The 24,523-nt window shown below is 27.3% G+C and overlaps 1 protein-coding gene across 2 annotated transcripts in view; it reads right to left on the reverse strand.

The window, feature by feature from the left end:
* The window catches only part of LOC107439957 (F-box and leucine-rich repeat protein 7), a 156,915-nt gene that overhangs the window by 55,961 nt on the left and 76,431 nt on the right, over positions 1-24,523 (reverse strand). The window contains exon 1 of one of the 2 annotated variants that reach the window (XM_016053089.4): positions 20,373-20,611. The exons of the other annotated variant lie outside the window; for it this stretch is intronic. The gene's annotated coding sequence lies outside the window, so the exon portion shown is untranslated. Of the gene's footprint in view, positions 1-20,372; positions 20,612-24,523 lie in introns of those variants that run through there. 2 annotated transcript variants of the gene reach the window in all.

The raw sequence follows: 24,523 nt of genomic DNA on the forward strand, positions 1-24,523 counted from the left end.
ATTTAACTCACCAATTAATTTATAAAACTTAATATCTATTTTGAGGTCAAATGTGAAGGCTATAAAACTATATTAGCATACAAATATAAACGTTAATGATAATTTATTTTAAAAGTATATGAAAATGCTACGTTTTTTAAGTAAAAGTTTAAATTTTTTAATATTTGAAAATATCTTTGGATGATTAAACTGTAATAGAACTTACTTGAATTCGACTGTGTGAACCAAGAGTTACTTCAGACTTATTGTGAAAGGTCCGTTTTTATGAAATTGTGAAAAATCCACTCAAAATTTCGTGAATATGCAGAAATAGGGTTTTGTGATCTTGTGTAATATTTTCTCACAATTTTCTGTATCAAATTAACGTAGAATTAGGATCTTTCTGCCAGTTTTATTTCTGTGATTTAGTGACAATTAAGTTTTTTTGGCGACAAAACACAAAACTCCTGTCTCTAAAAGAGTTGTATTTTACAATTATGTATTAAAGGTCGACTCCGTTTTTCAAAAGATGAATTTTTTTAAGGCACTATTTTTTAAAGTGTAAACATTGGAAAGGGTCTGTTTTTAATATAAAATATTATTTGAAAAGTCTGCTTTTACGATAAAATAATTAATATTTAAAAGGTCCATTTTTGCAGTAAATTATTTTATGAAGGGTCCCATTTAACGATTAAAATGGTTGTAAAGAGATGGACACAAACTTCGACAAGATTGACCCCCGAGAGCATAGTAGGAAAAGCTTGAGAAACAGAAGAAGAGATAAGAGTAAAAAAAGTTAAAAAGTGAAAGTTCCTGTTATCCGATAAGAAGACAGTTAAATGATAAGAAAGATCTAATCGGCAAAGCGACGACTAGTTCAAGTTGCTAAGCTAAGATTTCAGCTTTTAAAATTCAAGTCGTTAAAATGCTAATATTTGTTAGAAGAAGCAAAAACTATTGGATTTTTTTTTTTATCTAAAATAAATTATATTATTAAATTTATGTAAATCCGTAACTTCTGTGCTTCGGTTTATCAGAAATTCTGTTTTTCAAAATTATACATTTACTACTACGTATTTAGAAAAAATACAAAACTGCTGAGTAAATTTAACCGAATAAATTCTGTAAGTATTACATAATAAAAAAGTATAATTTGCTCTGCATCAATAAAAGAAAACATAACAAAAGAATAATAAAATATATATTAATAATGTTAACTTTAGAATTAGAACAGACAATTTTAACGATTTGCAACGTAGTTTTATTAGTCGTGTATCACTTAACAAAGTAAATAGGTAAAGAGAAATGTATTTAAATTTTTATCATGCTATTACATTAAGAAATAACCACACAAATGTAAATATCACAATTGAGTAACATTATGATCACGAAGTTTTGCGAAAAAAAGCTTATTGGAAAACAAAAATATTATAAATTTTTTATTCAGCATTTGAAAATTTCAATCAGCAAGTTTTTCGAGGCAGGGCTGTCTTAATTTCTTAAACTAAAATTATTATCTTTAACATATTCCTATAATGCGTTGATAGAATCATAATTCCTATTATAGAACTTTGGTGGTCAGGGGATAGAGCGTTCAAATCTCAACGAGGTGACCCAGGTTCGAATCCCAGTTGCGGCTGGTTGATGTGAATTCTACTCCTGGCTCGCATTAATCTCAGAGCTGACGTAAAATATCCTCAGTGGTAGACGGATTATAGATTAGAATCCACTTACCATAGTGGAGGTTTGGGAGGTTTTCGTGGTCTTCCTTTTCATGAAATGCAAATGCAGGCTAGTTTCTCCTAATTATTATCTCAGGAGTTCCCTTGTCTTCTGGGTAGGGAGCATTGATAAACGTAAACTCAGTTTTGAGTGGGCTGTTCAACACCGTCAAATTCTATTATTAACTATTGAATTAACTATCACATAAGGAACATTTTGGGTCCGTTATTTTGACCACCTTTCACCGAATATTTTATGGGGGAAATATAATTTGCAAAAAAATTTAACTTAAAAATGAATTCTTCACAATAAATTTCACTTTATAAAAGAATTCTTTACGAATTATTGTTTAGAAAAACATATTTGGGGATTTCATAATTCATAATTTTGAAACACAAATTCCTTAAAAGAAGCATCTTTTTCTTAAAAAACAGGACCTAATTTTTTATATTTTCACTAAACACTATCCTGAGATGTTAACCCAATTTTAGATCCCGAAAATCTCAAGAAGAGTCTCTAATTTTCTTATACTTATTTTAAACTTTCTTAACCCTTTTCTTAAACTTTCACTAAGTCAGAAATTCAGATGCTCCTACTTCTAAACTATTCGTTTATACAATAGTTTTTCCTAATTTCAAAATTTAAATTGCTTTATATTTTTTATTCATTGTTTAGTTTATCCATCAGATTATTGTACCTCAATTCTTTATATTATTCGCGTGATTTTATTTTATAGACTGGCTGACCGTATTTCACGGATTTATTTTTAAATTTGTTAACACAACAATTGCACATTAAACAATAATAATTTCAAAATAAATATTCTCACCCGACGCGAGAGAAACTGAAATCTTTGTTGATGGTTGCGACTGAAATAAGTTGACAATCCTTCATAAAACGCTATTAGTCAACAAAATGAATAAATGAGATGAAATTTTGACCTCATTAGAATATGCATATTAAAAAAATGCTTATTATTTATTGTTTCTTTTCTTTAAAAGCAAACTAGAAAATAATTAGCCATTTGCCAGAAGATTACATCAGAACTTCGTTTCTTCTTTCGTGTTTTAATCAAATTTCTAGTGACCTAGAATATTATATGTCAACATTTAACTTACAAGTCATGGACAAACAAACACTTCCTGTGGCGGCGCCAGATTTCCGCCAATATAGGCCGGAAACTTAGGTACTTTAATTAAGTAAATGACCACGCCACAAGGTTTAATACCTGATGATTTCAAGGTCTTGATATTAGACGACACACAAGTATTTAGATTTGAATCAACCAAATGGAAAAAGCTCATTCGTGTGCAAATTTTTTATAAAGGATGAAAAAATTTCTAAGCTCTGTAGGTGAAATGTGTGTCTATTAATGAACTACTCTTTATCATAAAAAATGATTCTTCACAAATAATTTTACTATAAAAATGGAGCTTTCACAAATTATTTATCGCAAAAAGATATCTTAAATTTTTTTTAATTTTAAAAATGGACATTTTACAAATTATTTTAGGGTAAAAATGGAGACTTCAGAAACTATTTTACATTGTTAGAAATTTCTCGGAAAAAATGGTTAAATAACAATTTATTGAATGGTTATTTTACCATATTTAATCAAAACAGTCAAATAACCGTAAATAAAATGGTAATCGAACTGTAAAGTTTGAGAAAAACTGTTTATTAACTGCTTTCACCTTATACAGTTAAACAACCAGAATTCTATCGCTCCAACTCGAACCACCAAATGAAGCTACTTAGTTCTTTGCAACTGCGTTCATATCATAGCCGAGCGGGATTACCTGTCAATCTTATACCGACAGAACTGGAGTTCGAGTCCTAGTGTTGATACCACAATATTTCCTCCATTCCCATCTCAACACAAGAAGAATTTCCAGTGTCCGGCACTCTCCAATGCTCATTACCTTACGAAAATCTGAGCTCCTATGTCTAGTTAAATAATTGATTTTTTTTTCATGTTTTTGAAAAATGCTAGTTGTAAATGGTTAAGAAACCATAAAGGAAAAAAATGTTCTTTATCATAAAATTTATGGTAGACAGCTGTCAGTTATTTTACCATAATTTTAGAATGAAAATTTTTAGAGTGTATCGTAAAAATAGACCTTCTACAAATTATTTTACGGTTAAAACTAAATCTTCACAAATTTATTTCGACGTAACAACGGACTCTTCAGAATATTTAAAAATAGAGCCTTACATTTTTTTTTTGTTTTTTTTTTTGTTGTAGAAACTAACATTTAAATATTTTATCGAGAAAACGGAAACGCATGAAATTATTTTCATCGTAAAATCGTTGCTTTACGAAATACTTTGTCTTAAAGACAATATCTATTTAAGTGTTTTTCGCTGTAATTATGGACCGATCTCAAAATTTGCCGTTCACAATTACAGACTATAGCTCCTTAAAAAAACATAGTTATGAGCTTTTTTTTAAACAAACCAAGTACAAAAAGAATTAGATTCTACGCTTTTTTTAGAATTAGAAAAAAAACTGTACATGGAATCTGAAGAAAGTTTCATAAAATTACTCTCAAAATACCCTATTTTCCGAAATTAACTAAATGACCAGTAGAGTTTTATAGACACACAAACACAAAAAAAAAAAAAAAAAAAAAAAAAAAAAAATCATGGATACTGAAAAAAGCCTGGAAAAACTTCTGTTTATTAAAAGGTATGTTTCCATTTAAATTTGACGTGTAAGATGCATGACTCCAGACAGCAAAACTGAAGCTTTTTACAGAGTTGTTTCTTATTTTTATTCGAAAAAAAAAATTATAAAATCCAAATAAATATCCAAAGCTTACACTTTATATCTAATATACAGTTTAGATTAAAGTAAGTAAAAGAGTATGTAATGAATAACTTTAAATAGAATATTACTATTAATACTAATATTTTAGAAATTAAAATTTTAAACGAAATTCAATTCTAAAATTATGTGCAAATAAAGAAAAACAAATTTCCCGCAATTTTATAACCAGAAAAATATAATTTTCAAAAAATGACATGAATTAAAAAGTCTGAAAAATTAACAAAATATTATTTTTTAAATTTAGCTTTTAAAAGCTATTTTTAAAAATTCCTTTAAGATTGCAATATTTCTGATTTTAAGTTTTAAGAAACATTTCATTTGTTTCTGTTAATTGCATACCTGCCAACTCTTCCGGATTTTCCGGAAGATTTTATTTTCATATTTAAAGTGGTAGTAATTATATACTATTTTTTCTTTTATAATCTTAATTTTTAAATGATATTGATCACCACTATTCTTACAAAAATTAAGCACATATATTAATATGCGTTACTGTCATGGTTGTCAACTTGAGTTTTCTCAAATACAACGTATTTGTTTGCTTAAAATTAAAGTTTAAATTCCATTTTATAACCACTGGGAAAAATAATAATGGAAGGGATTAAAAGTTGGCAGGTATGTAATTGGTTCAACGTTACTTAATTTCAGAAAGGATCAAAATTAGTAAAATAAACATATTGATAACATGGCAAATTAATCAAAGTGGCCAAATATTTAAATGATATTTCTATTATAAGGTTAATATTTTAGTTACTTTCCATGTACATTTTATCGAGTTACTTAGTTAGAAAACTACGAGAAAATTACTCGAGTTAGAAAAGAGCAGGTGAGTTTCTGAGAAGGGTATTTCTAACATTTCTTGGAATTATCAGTTAGAGTTTTTATTTTTTTGAAACAAGGGTGCACCAACCCAGATATTAAAAATCTGATGAACTCTTAACAAACCCCCAAAATAATACTATAGTATGTATATATCTATATGTATATCTATCTATCTATCAATCTATTCATCTATGAAGACTTTTTAAAGGAGAAGAAAAAAGTTATTAAAGACATTTTTTAAAATTTAACTCAATTATATATATATATATATATATATATATATATATATATATATATATATATATATATATATATATACATTATAAAAAATGAGGAAAATATGTAATCTCGTTATCACCTCACACGATTATATCCGAAAAACGAGTGCTTTCTAATATTGTATTAATATATTCATAGCAAAATATATCAATAGAATAGTATGAGGAGCACCAAAAATTTTAATAAAAATAGAACTCATTAAGCAAAAAATGTAAAATAAAACAAACTATGCAAAATAAAAAAAAATCAAGCAAAAAATAGAAAATGAAACTTCAAGAAAATACAGAATGAAACTCAAAATGCAATATATAAAGCGAATAGCGAATTCAAATGTACAGTTACAGTCATTTTTGAAAAATGGTTTAAAATGTTTTCGTTACAGGTTTGCCAGATCATAAAATTAAAATTCATAAACATTCATAAAATTAATTCATGAAAATTCATGAAATTGAGCGAAGAAAGGTTGCAAAGTTAAAAAGAAATTTTTCTTCTTCTTCTGGATTGATAGCAAAAATACGGCCCTAAACATATTTACCGTTTACTAGAATAGTTCATGTTGGAAAAGGTTCTCAAAAATGGCTACTCCTTTATAGTTCACTAACAGAAATTGACTCAATTATGCTGGATCTAAAATTTTATCTGGGTCTCCTATTTTTTCCAAAATTAAGTTTTATATTTATTTTGCTTTATCAATAATTTAGGACCTATTTTTAATTCTAATTTAAAGATATGAAAGATTAAAGTTAAATATGAGTTATTCTAAAAAAAAAAGTCATTTTTTGTCCACACTGTAGTGTAATGCATATTTTCAGAGTGATTAAAAAAGTGTCTGTTAGAATGTATATTAACTGATTAAAGGAAGTTTATATATATATATATATATATATATATATATATATATATATATATATATACATTCAGAACAACGTTTCCGCTAAAAGCACGTGTTTTCAAATACTCTAATTAAGAATTGATATATGTAAAACAACTCAAGCTTTTTATATCTAAAAAAAAAAAAAAAAAAAAAAAAAAAAAACCATTCAAATATTTCTTTTAACCATACCTTTATAAGGATATGACGAATCTAAGAATACGTGATTATTACTATGAAATTAATCAGCACAAGGAAAAAAATAATGAAAAAAAGAGGAAAGAAAAAAGACGCGGAAAAAATACTACGCTGAAAAGGTTTACTTGCTATTGGATTAAGTAGAAAGAATTGGTTGTCATTTTTTTGGCATTCAAAGAAACTTATTTTTTATTCATATTTTCTTAATTCAAAATAAGCAACTTTTTCTTGATTCGTCCTCTTTATCCAAATTGGTCAAGAATGAGGTGAAAGGCATCACCACACCTCCTCACAACCTCATTTCTTTGAAAGTGTTTCCTTTTAAGATTTAGGAAGTATTAATTGAAGAGAGTATCAATATATAGTTTGTCTGTGAGCTTTTTATTTTAAACAAAACGCATGAACGTTTTTTAAGGGGATTTGATTCCTTTTTTTCAAATTTCTTTTAAAAAAATTGTTCTTTATTATAAAGAATAAATTAATTGTATATGGTATTCGGAATATTCTACATCATGAATGTAAATTTTAAATAAATTATCACAACTATAGGAGTATTAAATTTAGCAAGAATGATAAAAATTAATTGGTAAAAATTTAATAGAAATGTAATATTTATTAGGAATTATTACGAAAGGATAGTTAAATTATTTATATAGGATTATTTTAATTGGATAATTAGATGCAAAATGAATGATTTTATTTTATTTTATAACCGTCGTTGAACAGCAGACCTAATTATGAGCTTACGATTACCAATATTCAATTTCATAGCCTTGTAATTTTGAACCCAATCCAGAAGACAAGGAAACTCCTGGATCAAGTATTGGGAGAAATTTGCTTTCGTAGAGAATTTTTTTATGAAGCTAACTCGTATTTGTATAATAAAATTTTATATTAATGATTAAATATGAGAATTAAATATGAAAAAAACAGAGAAGATAAATTTTCTAATATTTAAATATGCTTTTTAAACATTAATTCAAATGTTATCTTGTGATTTAATTAAGTAAATTAACTAAGTATTTTTCGCATCTATTAGCTTTGTGATCTACACCGAATCATACTGTAGGAGAGTAATTAATTTTTGATATAGCTGATAATGCTTATTGAAGAAAATGAACACAGCTCAAAATGCTTATTTTAGAAAATGGACACAGCTCAAAATGTTTATTTAAGAAAATGGATGCAGTTCAAAATGCTTCTTTAAGAAAATGGACACAGCTCAAAACGCATCTTTAAGAAAATGAACACAGCTCAAAATACTTATTTAAGAAAATGGACACTGCTCAAAATGCTTATTTAAGAAAATGAACACTGCTCAAAATGCTTCGTTAAAAAATTATCAAAGCATTTGATTATATTTTCAAATTTCAGATATTGTTTCTTTTTCAAAGAATTAACCAATGAATCTAAATTATTTCGTAATGTTATGTCATCCATTTGAATAAAACAATTGGTAGATTTCATTTTAATTTAGTATCTCTTGAAAAGATATGAAAATCAACTGTTCTTTTTACAGTGCTGCCTTGGGTCCTATAAATTTATAATAGTGGTAGTGAATTTAGCTGTAGGAATTACAAATTTTAATTAACACTTTAACTTTTAGAGATCGGAATACTTAGAGATCACCTCACAAGTTACACCTGTAATGTATACAGCCAATCTGACATCGATGTTCAGGTTTTAGCACCGTAATACTCATTTTTAATATACGTATTTTAAGCTTAAGAAATTTCTCGGTACAAATGGTTAAATAACAATTTATTTAACTGTTTTTTTAGCATATTCAGTCAAATAACCATAAAAAGATGGCATTCAAACCGTTAATAGTGAGAAAAACCGTTTATCACTGCTTTCACCTAATACGACTAAACAACCGGAATTTTATCGCACCAACTAGGCCCACCTAGTGAAGCTACTTTGTTCCTTACAGCTGGGTAGATATTATAGCAAAAAGAGCTAATTTGTCGATCTCATGACCGACAAGAAGGGGGTTCGAATCCCTGCGATGACACCACTCTATTTCCTCCATTCCTTTACACACACGAGGCTCTCTCTAATTAATGACCCTGGACTATTAGAATAGGCTACTCTTATTCACATTTAGAAGGCAGCACCAAAAAGCAGCTTAACACAAAACATTCCAGCAACTCCCCCCTCTTACGATAGGTGAAGCAAGCATATAAATTAATAAACATTCCACTATTGTTCATTTGATAAAACGCAACTCAACCACAACCTAACTTAAATGCTTTTTACTTAACACCAATGTTAATTTCTATTTTACGTATTTGAAGCCATGCTCACCGACAGTATAAAGCTTCATGAAAAAATTCATATTAATACATAGTACAGTGATTCTCAATCAGGGGAAAATTTGATTGCTTCAATGGCGGATGAGTTCACGAACTTTTGGAATAGCCAATTATCTTACTATCAAAAATACAGAAATCAATTGTTTGTAGAATTTGTATAAAATACATATGATTTAAAATACATAAAATTTAAAATGGGTTGACTTAATTATAATATTATCTTATGGAAAAGTTCATAAATTCAAAAACAAAATCTCAAAAAAAAAAAAAAAAAAAAAACTAATTAGTTTTGGAATTTGCGTTATGATTTTGTCGCTTAAAATATATATGATTTAAAATGGATACAATAATGTAGCTTAATATTGAAATATTTAAATATTATTTTGAAAAGTTCATCAACTTATTTACAAAAAAATTGCGTTATCATTTTGCCCTTTAAAAAGTTATGATTTAAAATGTATCCAATTATGTAGTTTAAAATCTACTGATTTAATTTTACTGATTTAAATGCATCAGATAATCTTATGGACAGGGAACTGTCCTTGCATCAGAAAGGTACTGGGTTCGAATCCCGGGCAAGGCATGGATGTTCTTTCCTTCTCTGTACTATCTGTCTTCATTGTGGGTTGTTGTTGTTAATTTACGTCGCACTAGAGCTGCACAATGGGCTATTGGCGACGGTCTCCGAAACATCCCGGAGGATGATCCGAAGACATGCCATCACAATTTTGATCCTCTGCGGAGGGGATGGCACCCCCGCTTCGGTAGCCCGACGACCTGCGCGCGAAGTCGAGCACTTTACGGTAGCACAGTTTAACGAGGATCAATACCGCACACCCTCGGTCCCTACGCAGACTGATCCAAGTGGTCACCCACCCGCACACTGACCGCAGCCAGTGATGCTTGACTTCGGTGATCTGCTGGGAACCGTGTCTTAACGATCAGTCCACTGCGGGACGCCCTCATTGTGGGAGCGACGTTGGCCCACCTAATATGGTGCCCCTGAAAGAGAGGCCAACAAAATCGCCCTGTATATGCCTGAATTGACAGGTGTAAACACAGGTGGGCATTGGAAAAAAACCAACTTTGAGATTTTGTTTGCCAACAAAATCTCAAAAAATAATTTGCTTCAGAATTTGCGTTATTATTCTGTCGCTTAAAACATATATGAATTAAAATGTATACGATAATGTAGTTTGATATTGAAAGATTTAATTGTTGTTATTTTTCATTTTTTTTAAAAAAGTATCAGAATTGGCGTTAAAAAAAATCAGAAATCAGAATTAAATACATTTTGGAAACGCTCATCAGCTTATAAACAAAATCAATTTCTTATAGAATTTGTCATTTAAAACAAATATGATTTAAAACTATATAATTCTTACATTCATAAGGAAAAAATTGCATTTTTCATCTAAATAGAAAACACGTGTCATAATGCTGTCCGACCTACTTATTCAAATTCAACCATGTATGAAAAATGTTTTGATGCCTGATAATAAATCAACAAAACAAATTGAGAATATATAACGATAAAACGAAATAAAAGAAGTTGATAAGTTTTGTTCTTTTTGATTCTTCTTTGCTTTATTTGCATCGCAACGTTTTTTTTTAATAGTTTAGGGTCAAGTCGATTAATAACCTTACAAATGACCTTGAAATTTCCTCAACCGATTCTATCAACACTATTGATCGGTAGAACAAAACAGAATCATTAATTAACGATTGCTTCATCATTCTATTGCCACAATCGGAATATCTTTCTTTAACTATGACTGTGAATTGTTTGTAATGAGCTGTTCTTAAATGTTTTAAAGCTTAAATGAACATATGTATATTTAACTTAAGTTGATGACTCTAGGAAACGTTTAACTTTATAATAGATTGGAAGGAAATTAGTAGTTGAGATAATTAAACCTTGATAAGGGTTTACGCTTTCATCGAAATAATTTTACAGACCAATGTATTTTTCTTTTTCTTTTTTAAAAGTCTGAAGTTAAGATATCATTTGAACAGATTATTCTTTTTATATATATATATATATATATATATATATATATATATATATATATATAGCGCAGTCATTATAATTCTATACTTAAATAAAAATTTTTTTTATCTACGCTTGATCTAAAAAGCGCCGCAATTTCATTTCTGTTTGTTTGAAAAATAGCTTAGACCTGCCGGTGCGAAATTTTAAGAAAACAAGAAAAGCGTATTTTAAACAGTTTTTTTTTTTAAATTTAAAAAACATGTTTTTTTTTTGTAAAAAAAATACGTCACGTGATTTGAACGTATGTTCTTATTTTGCCTAACAAGAAGCCTATTTTAGCATACTTTAATTCGAATATTATTTAAAAACTGATTTTTTTTCTCCGATTGAACAGAATTGCTCAAAATATGTTAAAATTTGGAAACAAGAGGAAAATCTTAACAAAAGAAATATATAAAACTCTGAAATTTTTTGATCTAAGCAGTGGCTTAGACTTATAAATCCAAACTATAGAAAATGATCGAGCATAAAAGTGTCGAACATGTTTGCTTTCCTTACTTTTCTTATATTTAAGCTAAAAAAATTTTCTTTTAAAAAAATCATGGGCTGTAATAGTGCTTAGTACAATTGCAATATATACAATGGATACAAAAAGAAAATGTTTATATACACATATGGTTATATACACACATTGAATAATAAAATTTTTCTTTAAAATCCTGAAAATACCCTGTACCTCTTAAAATAAATGCAGAAGTTCAAATTTTTTGTACAAAACATCACATTTTACCTAAAAATTATTTAATGCAATAAAATTACATTAGATATATATATATATGTAAATAGGCATTTTACCTGTTTCATATTGGTCATGTAAACATAAATTAGTTAAAAAGTAAGTTTAAGAACAAAATTGCAAAAAATCGTAGACATTTCGTCAAATGCGTGATTAATAATTTAGTTCGAAAAATTTATTCAAATTAGTTATAAAAAAATAATTTTAAACGATTTCTCGTTGGAATAATTCAGCTAATAAATTGTTATAAAATGTAGATTTTGAACTCTTTGTTCAAAATGATCGAATTTCATAGTTTAAACTTTCACATTTAGCCTTTTAAAAAGCAACCATTAATGTTTCCAATTAACGAAAAAATATTTGAAGTAACCTTTCATAGTCAACAAGGCTCTGTTCCAGCGGAATGAATTAAATTTAGCCACGTAATTCGAAATAAAAATTGTTATTTTTGATAATTTATAAAATATTAATTACTTCGAAATAGACAGAAAAAAATTTATGCATTATGTAAAATAAACAAATAAAAAATAAATAAATAATACAAATAATATAAGCCCGATTGGGGAGTTACATTTCGGGTACTTTTTTGTTATAGAGATTTCAATTCAACCATATTACAATACAACAACAATACAGTTTAACATAAGGGTAATAACAATACGACTTCTGTTGCATTGTTACCACCTTCCTGCAACAGCTGGGGAAAAGAAGACCGTTAGACCACCTTTTTATTACAAATTAATAGGGGAATGATACGAGGGAGTTCGTTACAAATATCGGTATTACAAGCTGAGAGAATTTTTTCCGTTAAAAACGAAATTTATTTATAGTTAAAATTGTCTTTCTAACATTGAAAATAGTAGCCTTAAAAATTGTTTGTAATTTGGAGTGTGAAAAAAAAGTAATGTAAAACCGAAAATGCTAAACTATTTTCACATACTAAAAATTGTGCTTGATAGAAAAAGAAGAATTACTTTTCTTATGTAATTTTATTTTCTTATTTACGAGAAGTAAATAAAAAAAATTTAAATAAATAAATTTTTTTTCTTCAATTTTTTGGTCATTAACTAAACAGTATTTTAATTTTTATTTATTTTTTTTCTTTTAACCAGGGATTCAACAGTTTAAATCAGCAATTTATTTCAATGCTTGAGTTTTTTCAAGAAAAAAAATATATTTAAAACTAGGAAAAAAAAAAGCAAACCCATAATGATTATAATGAGTTGTAAAGTTTTTAAAGGGATTTTGTTTAGTAAGAGCAAAAAAAGAAGAAAAAAAAACTCTTGCAATCTTTGCCAAAATAATTAGTAACTAAAAAATTTTTTTAACTAGTGTTCTCACTTTGACTGATTATTAACAAACAAACGAATAAAAAATATCCTTCAGCTTGAATTGTTATTTATTGACAGAATGCGTTTCAATGCAAGATAGTTTTTTAAAAACTGTTAAAAAAAAGCACTGTAAAACAAAATTAAATTTGCAAAAGAAAAAAAATGGCATCTGCTGAGCCAGTATAAAATTATTTAATACTGTTTCCAAAAAACTATTTAAATATTATTATTTAAAATCAGAAGCCCATTTTTTAAGGAGATAAGCACTGTTATTTTAACAAACAAACTCATTATTTAGCAAAGTAAAAAAAAATCTATAAAATAACTATATCAAAATTGTGGTCGTTGCGAATCGAAAGCAAAATTCGCATGACCAGTCAACGCCATCAGTCGAGCTAGGGTCACCTCATTAGGAGGCGAGCGCTCTGACCCCCGAGCAATGTCAGCTCCAACCCTTGATTGATTATAAAGAAAAATCTTTTAACTGTTTTGATCTTTGAAGTGTTACTTGTTGAAATCATATTTAAGTGCAAAAAAGTAAATTGAGTTAACATTATAAAAATATCTGCCAATTTATCTAACCGAAATATTTAATCAAAAGAGAGATAATAATCAGGTGGAGTATCGATTCGACAATAAGGTTGAATTGCAAATTTACTTATACGATGTTCAAAACCCTAAAATAATTTTTGAAAAGTAAGAACAAGTATAAAAATAATCGTAAAATGATTTCGAAAAAAGATGAAGTTATCTTGCGGTAAGCTTCTAGTGTAGCGAAACACTTAGAATGTTCTTTTACACAACTTGGTGTAAAGTAGCCGCCACCATGTTTGTTATTCAGCAACACTAAAATTTATATTTCAGTGAGATGTAATACTCATAATCAATTTAATTACTTTTACGATACAATGTAATGCAAGAATCATGAATTTAGGATGCGCATGTACAATATTACGTAATAAAATTAGTTTCTCAATCAAGCATACACATAGAGAAAATTAATTTGAATTCGAACAAAATTGAAGTGAATAGAAGTTAAATATTATGAAATTATTTTATGCAATTGATAGATTTATGTAAATCTTCTAATGAAAAAATAAATATTTTTATTATACAACTAAAAACATACATGCCTTTTACAACAGTTTACATGATCAATTTGTCAAATCAATATAATACTTAGTCAAAGGAGCAAAATTAAAGGAATTTTTTCATATCATTTCAATTATTTAATTTTTTAAAAAAAATCTGAGACTATATTCATGGCAATTAATTTTTTTCCAAACTAAATTTTAATGTGTAATATTACTACATGTTTTCCATTATACCAATGCTTACTGTTGTCAACATTTTCCTTTAAAAAATTAACTTTTGCAAAAGTTAATTTTCTTCGATTTAAATTTGTAAACCTAATGTTACTATTAAGACCTCAATTTTAAGACGGCCAGAAGACAAAGCAAATTGTTTTTCATCCTAACTTCCAAAAATTGCTTTTATTCTATTAACTCAAATGCATTTGTGGAAAATGTTAGTTCCCAGGAACCATGTTCATTTAAAAGTTAGATGAGACACGAATTACTTCCCATACAACACGCCACAGCGAATTAAAAAGTGCCTCCTTTCAATTTAAAAGTTAATTATGGGAATTAAAATGAAATTTTGCTTTCCTGCGGTCATTTTTAAAGGTAAAACGGTCATTCACTCAAAAAATATCTTTTGGTGAAGTACTTCAAACTTGATGGAACAATAGAGCATATTTAACAAAAATAGGCGAAGTAAAGAAAAAAATAATTTCGCTTAGTTAATACAAGAATTTTACTATGGCAGTCGGCATTTAACAAAAACCTAAATTTATAGATTGTGATTTTTATTTAAATAAATAAATGTTAAAACAATTATGATAGATTTTAATTATTAGTCACCGGAAAATAAGACCGATTTTAAAAAATTTAGTAAGAGCACAAATACAAAATAATAATATATGCACTGAAAGACATGCGCATGATACAAGCAATAAAATAAAAGCAGTTTATAATCATGCGTGAAGTGTTCCCATTTGCTTAAAAAGTTATTGAAATATGACGAAATACGCGAAAAGTAAAATTAACAATAAGAGATCCTAACTCCTCCTCTGACCAAACTAATGGCACCAAATTATCCAGATTGCAACTATACCCCCCTCCCTTATTTTGAGGGTAAGAAATCTGAATCCGTGGAAAAGAAAAATATATTTACTGAGAAAAATTACGTTTTTGTGTCCGATATTGTTACTTAAAATATCGTCCGCATTAATTAACATAGTTAAGGCGAGGCTCTGGAACGAGTAAGATTGAGTCCTAGAAAGTGAAAATCCGATCATTAAATCAAAAGTTATCGGGGTGTTCCATTTTTGTTTTCTTTTTTGAATTGTATCTCGTAAAATTATTTCTGTTAGTGCTTCGTCGTTCATCTCGTTTGCCAATATTTCCGCAAGGTTTTCAATATAATTTATTAATACTCAGTGCAATAGCCGCTGTTACCCGTCAATTCCGGAAATAGCTTTTTCTTTCTTCTGTATTCTTATTAGACTGAATTAGTTCACAAAAATTTCAATTCATTATCATTACTGCTACGTTAAAAAACGGAATAGTTTGGACAGAGTAAATCTAAGACTGAAGAAATTCAATTTGTCTAAAAAAACTGCAATTCAATAAGTAAAATTGCTAAGTAAAACATGGAATAGTTAAGAATGAATAAAAATAAAACTGAAAAAATTCAATCAATCTAAAAAAGCTTTAATTTATAATGTTAAACTGCTGAGCACACATAAAGAAGAGTTTGAAATACATAAATCTAATGCTGATGAAATTCAATTAGTTCACAAAAATTTCAATGCCTTATATTTAACTTCTACGGAAAAATATGAAATAGTTTCAAATGAATAAATCTGAATTTAATTGGTTCACAAAAACTCAATCGCACTAGTAAGCAAAAAATTAAAAAATAGAGAAATAGAAGCTTAAGAAGAGTGATTGGCAGAATTCAATCAACAGATAGGAAACATTTTAAATATTAAGAGAGAAACTTTTTTTACATGTGTTTAATATTTTTACATTTGTTTACTTTAATTCACGCAAACTGTCAAACCATTGATATTTTGTTAAACTACAACAAACTATTGATATTATGTTATTTTGTTCGAAATAAAATTTTGAAATCGTTTAAGCATTTAATGGTCTCATATAGGACAAATTTTAGAATTTAATGTCTTAAATTTATTATAAGAGTAATTAAATGATGTTAAATTTCCTCTTGTAAAAAATGTCTGTAACATAATAAATTTTTATAAAAAGATGAAGTTGATATTCTAAATTTCCCGTAAATTATGAAATGAGACTTTGTAAAGGTGGATGAATGTAATGCCTAAGGTATATAAAATTTTAAACAAGTTTTAAAATTTAATTAATAAATTAAATCTAAACGAAACGAAGAATATTAAATTTTGCAACATGTAAAGAACATTTAATTATGTAACATGTAAGGAATACTAAAATTTGTAGCTTGCAAATAATACGAAAAGAACTCTCTATCTCGTTAGATATTCAAGATATTTCGATAGTCTAATTTGAAAGAATATCAGACTGTTGAATGCCAATTAATTTATGACAAATTTCAGAATTTAATAAAAACTATTTTATGCTAATCGTTGAATTCCCGTCTAGAATAAGAATAGGAACTTCAAATTCTATAAAATATTACAAATGAAATTCATTTCTCACAATTCATATAAAAACTGAGTATTCGTGAAATTTTGAAGTTCTTTTTGAACCTAAGGCTACTTGGACTCTTAATAAATTTTTCTTAAAAAATAATGTTACATTGCTGTAACTTTCAGGGATTGTTTATATTTAGAGAGAGAGAACATAAAAAATATAATAATTTGATACATACTTCATGCTATAACATGAAAAATTCAAATTTTTTCCAAAAAAATTAATGATTTATTTTGAAATTTAAATAAGCTCCTCGCGCTAAATTTTTCCTTAAATTTAAAGATTATTTCTTAATTTCAACTTTATTCATATTTCTCTTCAAATTGTAGGGAAAAAATGTATACATTTTTCTACTAATTTCCATACAGAGATGGAAAAGCAAGTAAAAGAAAAAAACAAAGAAAGAACATGAAAATCGTACCTCTATGAACGTTTTGGAGCATTGAAATGACTAGAAAATATGTTACGGCAACTTACTTTGAAATTTTTTCTCTACAATTTTTTTTTTTTACTGATCTAGAGAGTGTGTCAAAAAAGTTTCATGGAATAGTCGTCAAAATTACAGCGCATGAATCTATTTTAATTTCCAATTCGATGCAAAATTTTTGTTTTGAGAAACACTCACAATAACAAGTTTTTGTAATAAGAAATCAAACTAACACTAATATTGTCAAATGTTTTACAAAATCTTTCAATTTTAATAATTATTATGCTTTTTTATATCATTTAATTAACATGAAATGGTCAAAATTGGAAAATCGATTTCTTTTTCGAGAGATCTTCACGAGTTCACTGTAGCCTTAATTGTGACTGTACTGTGTAAATATTAAATCATTCTAATAAGAAAATTTTTTAGAATTTAAGATGTGAAATCGAACTGAACGTTAAAAACTATTTGTTCAGCGAAGACTAATTTTTAGTCTTCGCTGAACAATAGTTTTAGTTTGCAAAAAAAGTTTCTTATTGAAAAAAAAAAGGAAATTGACATTTTATTTCGCGTTAATTGTCAAATTATTGGAAGTCTTTTTCGAGAGATCTTCACGAGTTCACTGTAGCCTTAATTGTGACTGTACTGTGCAAATATTAAATCATTCTAATAAGAAAATTTTTTAGAATTTAAGATGTGAAATCGAACTGAACGTTAAAAACTATTTGTTCAGCGAAGACTAATTTTTAATTTAGTTTTAGTTTGCAAAAAAAGTTTCTAATTGAAAAAAAAAAGGAAATTGACATTTTATTTCGCGTTAATTGTCAAATTATTGGAAGTTTCATCGTCGAAGTGTATTGAATATATCGCGTAAATATTGATTCATAACATTCGAAATTTAATTTAGAAAATTTAATCTGTACTAGTTTAAGATGATACAGTTTTGTAACAAGTGAAGAATATTAATGCTATACTTATTTTTTTGTGAAAATAGAATTGAATTAGAAGAAATTTTCTATCAATTAAATGTCATTTCGTAACGAAACCTGAATGTCTCTTTTAAGACAAATTTCAGAATTTATTTAATAAAATAAATTATTTTGCATTAATCAAAAATATTGAATATCTATCTCAGTGAAGAATAGAATAGAATAATTAAATTTCACAAAATATTAAATAAGGAATTAATATTTAAATTCTAGCAAAAAGTTGAATTAAATATTGAAACACTGAACTTAATTGTGCTGTGAAAACATAAAATTATTTCCTTAAGAAATTTTTTAGAATTTCGTGTCTAAAATCGACCCAAAATTTCGTACCCAAATATCGATTAATTTTTAATTTGGTTTTAGTAAAATCAATTTTTATTAGGAAAAATGGAATTGATATTCTAATTTGAGTAATAGTCAAACTGATAGTTACTTCGTTAAAATGCGTTGATTGCATCGTACTAACATTGATACTTAAAATTTAAAATTTAATTTATAAAAATAAATCTGCTCAAGTTGAAGAAAATATATTTTTGTAACAAGTAAAAAATATAAATAGAAGCAGCAATATTTGTAGAAAATAAAATTGAATTTGAAAGAACTGTTAAAGTATTTCATAACGGAACCTGATTGCATTGAATGCCCTGTTTAAAACAAATTTCAGATTTTATTGTAAAAAAATGGTTATTTTTTTTAACATCAATTGAAAAATAGTGTATTTTTGTCTCAACAGGGAACAAACATAGAATAATCAATTTCAATAATATATAAAATATGGAATTTGTATTCGAATTCGAGCAATTTTTAGTTAATTTTGAATTTGATTTTAGCTTGAAAACACTGAATTTTAAGTTGTAGAAATTAACACATAAAACCATTTCTTACGTATCTTTAACTTTTTGTTAAAAAAAATTAAGGTTGTGTCATAACATTGTAACGATGCAATATACAATATTGTCTGTTATATTGTCTTAATTCTTTTCAACTTTTTGATATAAAATGAAAATGTTAATATTTAGAAATAAAAGGAGATTCTAGATCAAATAGTTTCCTATTAAAAATATAAAGGAATTGATATTTTTATTCGAGTAAGCTGTTGAAGTTAATTTTGAATTTGATTCTACCGTATTAACACTGAATTACGATAAATTGTTGAGTTTAATATGTCAAACCGATTATTCCCTACTATACTATTTATTTTCAGTCACTTCTTTTAGGAAAGTTAGATTTCATACATTTTTTACACATTGTCAGCAAATTGACAACGGATCAAATAACTATAATTTTATCATGTACAATATTGTGAGTAAAAATTCCGTAAAATGACCTCATTCCGCTTCAGTTTAGAGCAGAAAAAGGGTGTCAGCGATAAATAAAAATATATGGGATTCAGATATTTAGTTTTCAATTTAAAAAAATAAAATTGATATTCTAATTCGAACAAACTGTCGAATTTTTTCCCGAGCAGATTACCACGGACCACCGTTAATAATTTACACATTGTCAAAAAATTAACATAGGATCAAATAACTATAGTTTTACCATGTACAATATTGTGTGTAAAAATTCCGTAAACAGTACACATACCGTTTCAATTTAGAACATAAAAATGTTGTTAGCTATAAATAAAAATAGATATGGGATTTAAATAATTTAGTTTTCAATTTAAGAAAATAAAATTGATATTCTAATTCGTACAAACTGTCGAACTTTTTCCCGAGCAGATTACCACGGACCACCGTTAATAATTTACACATTGTCAAAAAATTAATATAGGATCAAATAATTATAGTTTTACCATGTACAATATTGTGCGCAAAAATTCCGTAAATAGCACACATACCGTTTCAATTTAGAACATAAAAATGTTGTTAGCCATAAATAAAAATATATGGGATTTAGATAATTTAGTTTTCAATTTAAAAAAAAATAAAATTGACATTCTAATTCGAACAAACTGTCGAACTTTTTCCCGAGCTGATTACCACGGACCACCGTTAATAAGAGGTGATTCGAACAAAAAAAGAAGACAAAGGTTATCTAAGTAAGATAAGTAAAAAGCTTTTACCTTTTCAAAAAGATATCCAGTTTATTGCAAAGGATCCTAATTAAGAATATCTTGAAGAAATCGATGAAAGTTTTAACTGAGCCATGTTGTTACCTTGCGCCGGTGTGGCGCCGCATTCCTTGTACTTTAAGCACAGCACTGGTTGGCATGTTCTTCTCTCATTCACTTGAGAGAGAACTTTGAGAACATCGGCATATGTTACTTACTCAATAACTGTAGCGGCCTTCCCTCTTTACAACCCTCCTCACTCTTCACCCCCTTTTCTTTCTCTCACTGTGTTGATTTTAGGGGCCGTATACAAACGCATTCACGATTTATTTTATTTAGAAATTTATTTTACCAGAAGTTAGAGCGTGTTATACATAGCATATTAGAACTAAATAGGGACTTTTTCGGGGGGGGGGGGACTTTTTTTTGTTTTATCTTCATTTTATTTCATTGACGAAGAATAGATAAACTTAACTAACATATTATATTAGATTAAATGTAATTTAGAGTAAGAAGTGCAAGTATGATTTTTTTTACATTATTTTCAATATTGTTTAAAAATATTTATTTTATGGTAGTCATTGCTTGCAGAATGTTTAACTGTTAAAGTGTTCATGATATATATATATATATATCTATATATATATATCTTGTTTTGCAGATTAAAAATCTGTTTTTTTGCGAAAATAAATTTGTCGATTTTTAGGAAAATTGAGCTTTATATGAATATAGCTCAATGAAGACAAAAAGGATTATAAAAAAATGAGAGAAAAACTAAGCAAATTAATAAGTTTTATTCTTTTTTATTATGTTAACTGTACCATACTATGTTAGAACATAAACACTGTGTAAAAATGTTTTTTGTTACCATATTACACTTCGAGTACAATATAAAAAAAATATTAATTTGTTTTCATCACTTTTTTCTGTTGTTGATTCCTTTTTAAGTAACGATTCATTAATTGGACTGAAATCGTAAAATGAAAACTTCAAACATACATGATTAATTAGTTATAATATTTAGAATTGTAGTTTTAAGATTTAAAATTAAATTAAAATAAAGTTAGTGAAAAATGTCTAGAAGCATAATAAGAAAAAACATTGTAATGTATGTAAAAATATTACTCAAAGACATATTAGGAAAATTATTTAAATTACAGTTCATCGCAAATTTCTTTAGTCACATTTGAATGTTTTTTGAATCTATATTTAACAGAACTATTGAAAAAGCAAATAAAACTACAAAAACAAATAAATTCACCTCATTTGAAAAGTTTATTAAAAACAACATGAGCATGTATTTAGTGTACAGTTTGTAATAGTTTTCTAGTTACTGAATATTCACTATGCAATTTCTTTATCATAAAATCTGATATTGATATCTAGCTCTTTTAAGTAATCGTTTTGTACAATTTCAAATTTTGGTACAAATGTATTTTTTAAAATTTATTTCTGTAACTGTTATGTTATACTATGAAATGCAATTTTAGCTAAAATACCTTTTACTCTAATCTTACATAAAAAGTAGATATGTATAATTTGAAATGAGCATTTACTTACTTTACTAGGGCTCGGTGAAATAATTTCCTGGAATTCGGTAAAATAATTTTCTGGGATTCAGTAGAATATTTTCCTGGGATTTGGTGGAATTTTTTCCTAGGATTCGGTGAAAATTTTATTTAAGTATTTGTCGGATTCTAAAATTTTAGTAAACAACTCCATAGCTCCGGTAAAAATATGCCATCTTATTAAACAAGAGATATCACTAAAATTTTGGAAAGCACGCAGAAATATTTGTAGCATTTTTTGATGTTTCACGAGTCAACTCATAATTGATAATCAATGAACAATTTATTGCCATAATGGCTCGTACCACTGAAGCTCTTAAATAGGCTTTTATGGCGTTAGACAGAATGCGAAAGTAATTACTTTACTAGTTAGTGAAAAAAGGACCAAATATAAGTCAAGTTAAAATTAAGATCTTTAACTCAGTCTACTGGAAATTGAAAACTACAAGTGTATAAAAGTGGATAGTTTCACTTATTTATAAGAAGAATTTAACAAGAACAATGATCTAACCTCAAAAATACATAAACGGATAGCAAATGCAAACAGATGTTTTTACAGCCTCAAACCAGTCCATTTTTCTAAAATTAAAAACTAAATTTTCTATTGTCTAAAAACACTTATGAGATCTGTTTTATTATATGTATCTGAATCATGAGCCTCAAGAGGCGAGAGAGCGTTGACAAGAGCGTTGAGAGGCGAGGGAGCGTTGACAAGAGCGTTGAGAGGCGAGAGAGCGAAACTCAAGTGAGTAGCTTATGGCAAAATTAAGAATTAAGGAGCGTGACTCTGTGATCCAAAGGATAAAAGGGATTGGACGTCTGAATCGAAGGAAAATCGAAATTGTCGAAAGCTATTTTTTGTCAAGCCCATAGGAACTAAACAAAGAGTCAGACCAGATTTCACTTTAGATGGATCGGCTGTCTCGAAAAAGGTTATATGGATATTCTGAAGAAAAAAAAGGGGTACAGTCACCAAAAGCCTGGAAAACAACTTCTGGAGAAAGACAGGGCTCACCCAGAGTTGTTGTTCCATTGAAGAAGAAGAATAAGAATGGGGAAATTGCTATAAAAGATTAAAAATGAAAAAAAAAAATAATAACACGAATTTTATAATCTATGTGTAACGAAAGAAAAAATATTATTAACTGATTTTCTTTTATTTTAAAATATTCTCAAAACTGTTACAAATGATCTTTGAAATCATAAAAAACGAACAGAAAAATACTTCAGAAATGCTATAATCATAAGTAATTGTCTAATTTCAAATGATTTTTTTTAAATGTTTCTATAATTGCTTAATTTTTATTATATATTCTCGGATCTTAATTTTAATTACTTAATATTCTCGGATTTCTTAATTTTTATTATTATTCAATATTCTCGGATCTCATAATTTTTATTATTCAATATTCTCGGATCTCTTAGTTTTTATTATTCAATATTCTCGGATTTCTTAATTTTTAGTATTCAATATTCTTGGATCGCTTAATTTTTATTATTCAATATTCTCGGATCTCTTAATTTTTATTATTCAATATTCTCGGATTTCTTAATTTTCATTATTCAATATTCTCGGATCTCCTAACTTTAATTATTTATTATTTCCGATTTTTTTACAAAAAGCTTTAGAAATAATAAATATCAAATTAGAAGGGACAAAAACGTTTAACGAGGAAATTCAATAAACATAGTCACTAAGAGCATTCGTTCCAGATGTAAGGAAAGGAAACGTTTAATCAATTAATTTTTTTAAATTTTTTTTCTTCTCAGAACTGTTATAAATGATCTTCGAATTAAAACAAACGCATTGTAAAATGCTGAAAAGTTTGAAAAGATAATGTAATAAGCATAGTTCTTATTATACATGCAAAAGAAAGAAATCTTTCATTAAGTTAAGAACTCTTCTTTCCATTAGTAACTGAGCCACTTAACAACATTTAATGATATTTAATGATCATTCTGAGTGTAGAGATAATGATGATTGTGAATCTTTGATTTAGTAGCAATAAATAAACCAACTTGACTAACGAAAAATAAAAAATTTGTAATGACATTTCGACTATTTTTTGACCGAAATTTTGAAATATGACGTAATAATACCTTCAATCTGTAATCTAGCTTCATAAAATATTTATGAAGGGTGATTTGCTCTTTAACTGTAATTGATGCAAAGACATGTTGCATAGCCATTAATCTTAATTATCAATACAAATTAAATGTTTTTCAACTATCGATTAAATGGTTTTTCGTCAATGACTATGACACACTTAAGATCTTGAATTATTCTAATGTGTCGTAAAACGTTACAAGATATTTTTTTTGAACTTACCTGACATCAAACGTAGTGGAGAACGCGTATTTTCAGCAAATAATATGCTATTTCCAAAGCATGCAACTTTCAGATTTCGCCCACCTTCTCCCAGTGAAAAGAGCGTTGTTTGGTGCATATTATGAATTTACGAAAAAATTTGTTTCTTTAAAAAAAATCCTTCATAGCTTACAGTATTGCATCTGTACAATCGACGCTCGACATGACAACTCCTTTGGCTCAAACGCCAACACATATTATAACATGACGTCACTGTATAGTGAATA

Source organism: Parasteatoda tepidariorum, chromosome 12, assembly GCF_982258835.1.
Source record: "Parasteatoda tepidariorum strain Cologne lab strain chromosome 12, Ptep-v5.0, whole genome shotgun sequence".
Lineage (NCBI taxonomy): Eukaryota > Metazoa > Arthropoda > Arachnida > Araneae > Theridiidae > Parasteatoda > Parasteatoda tepidariorum.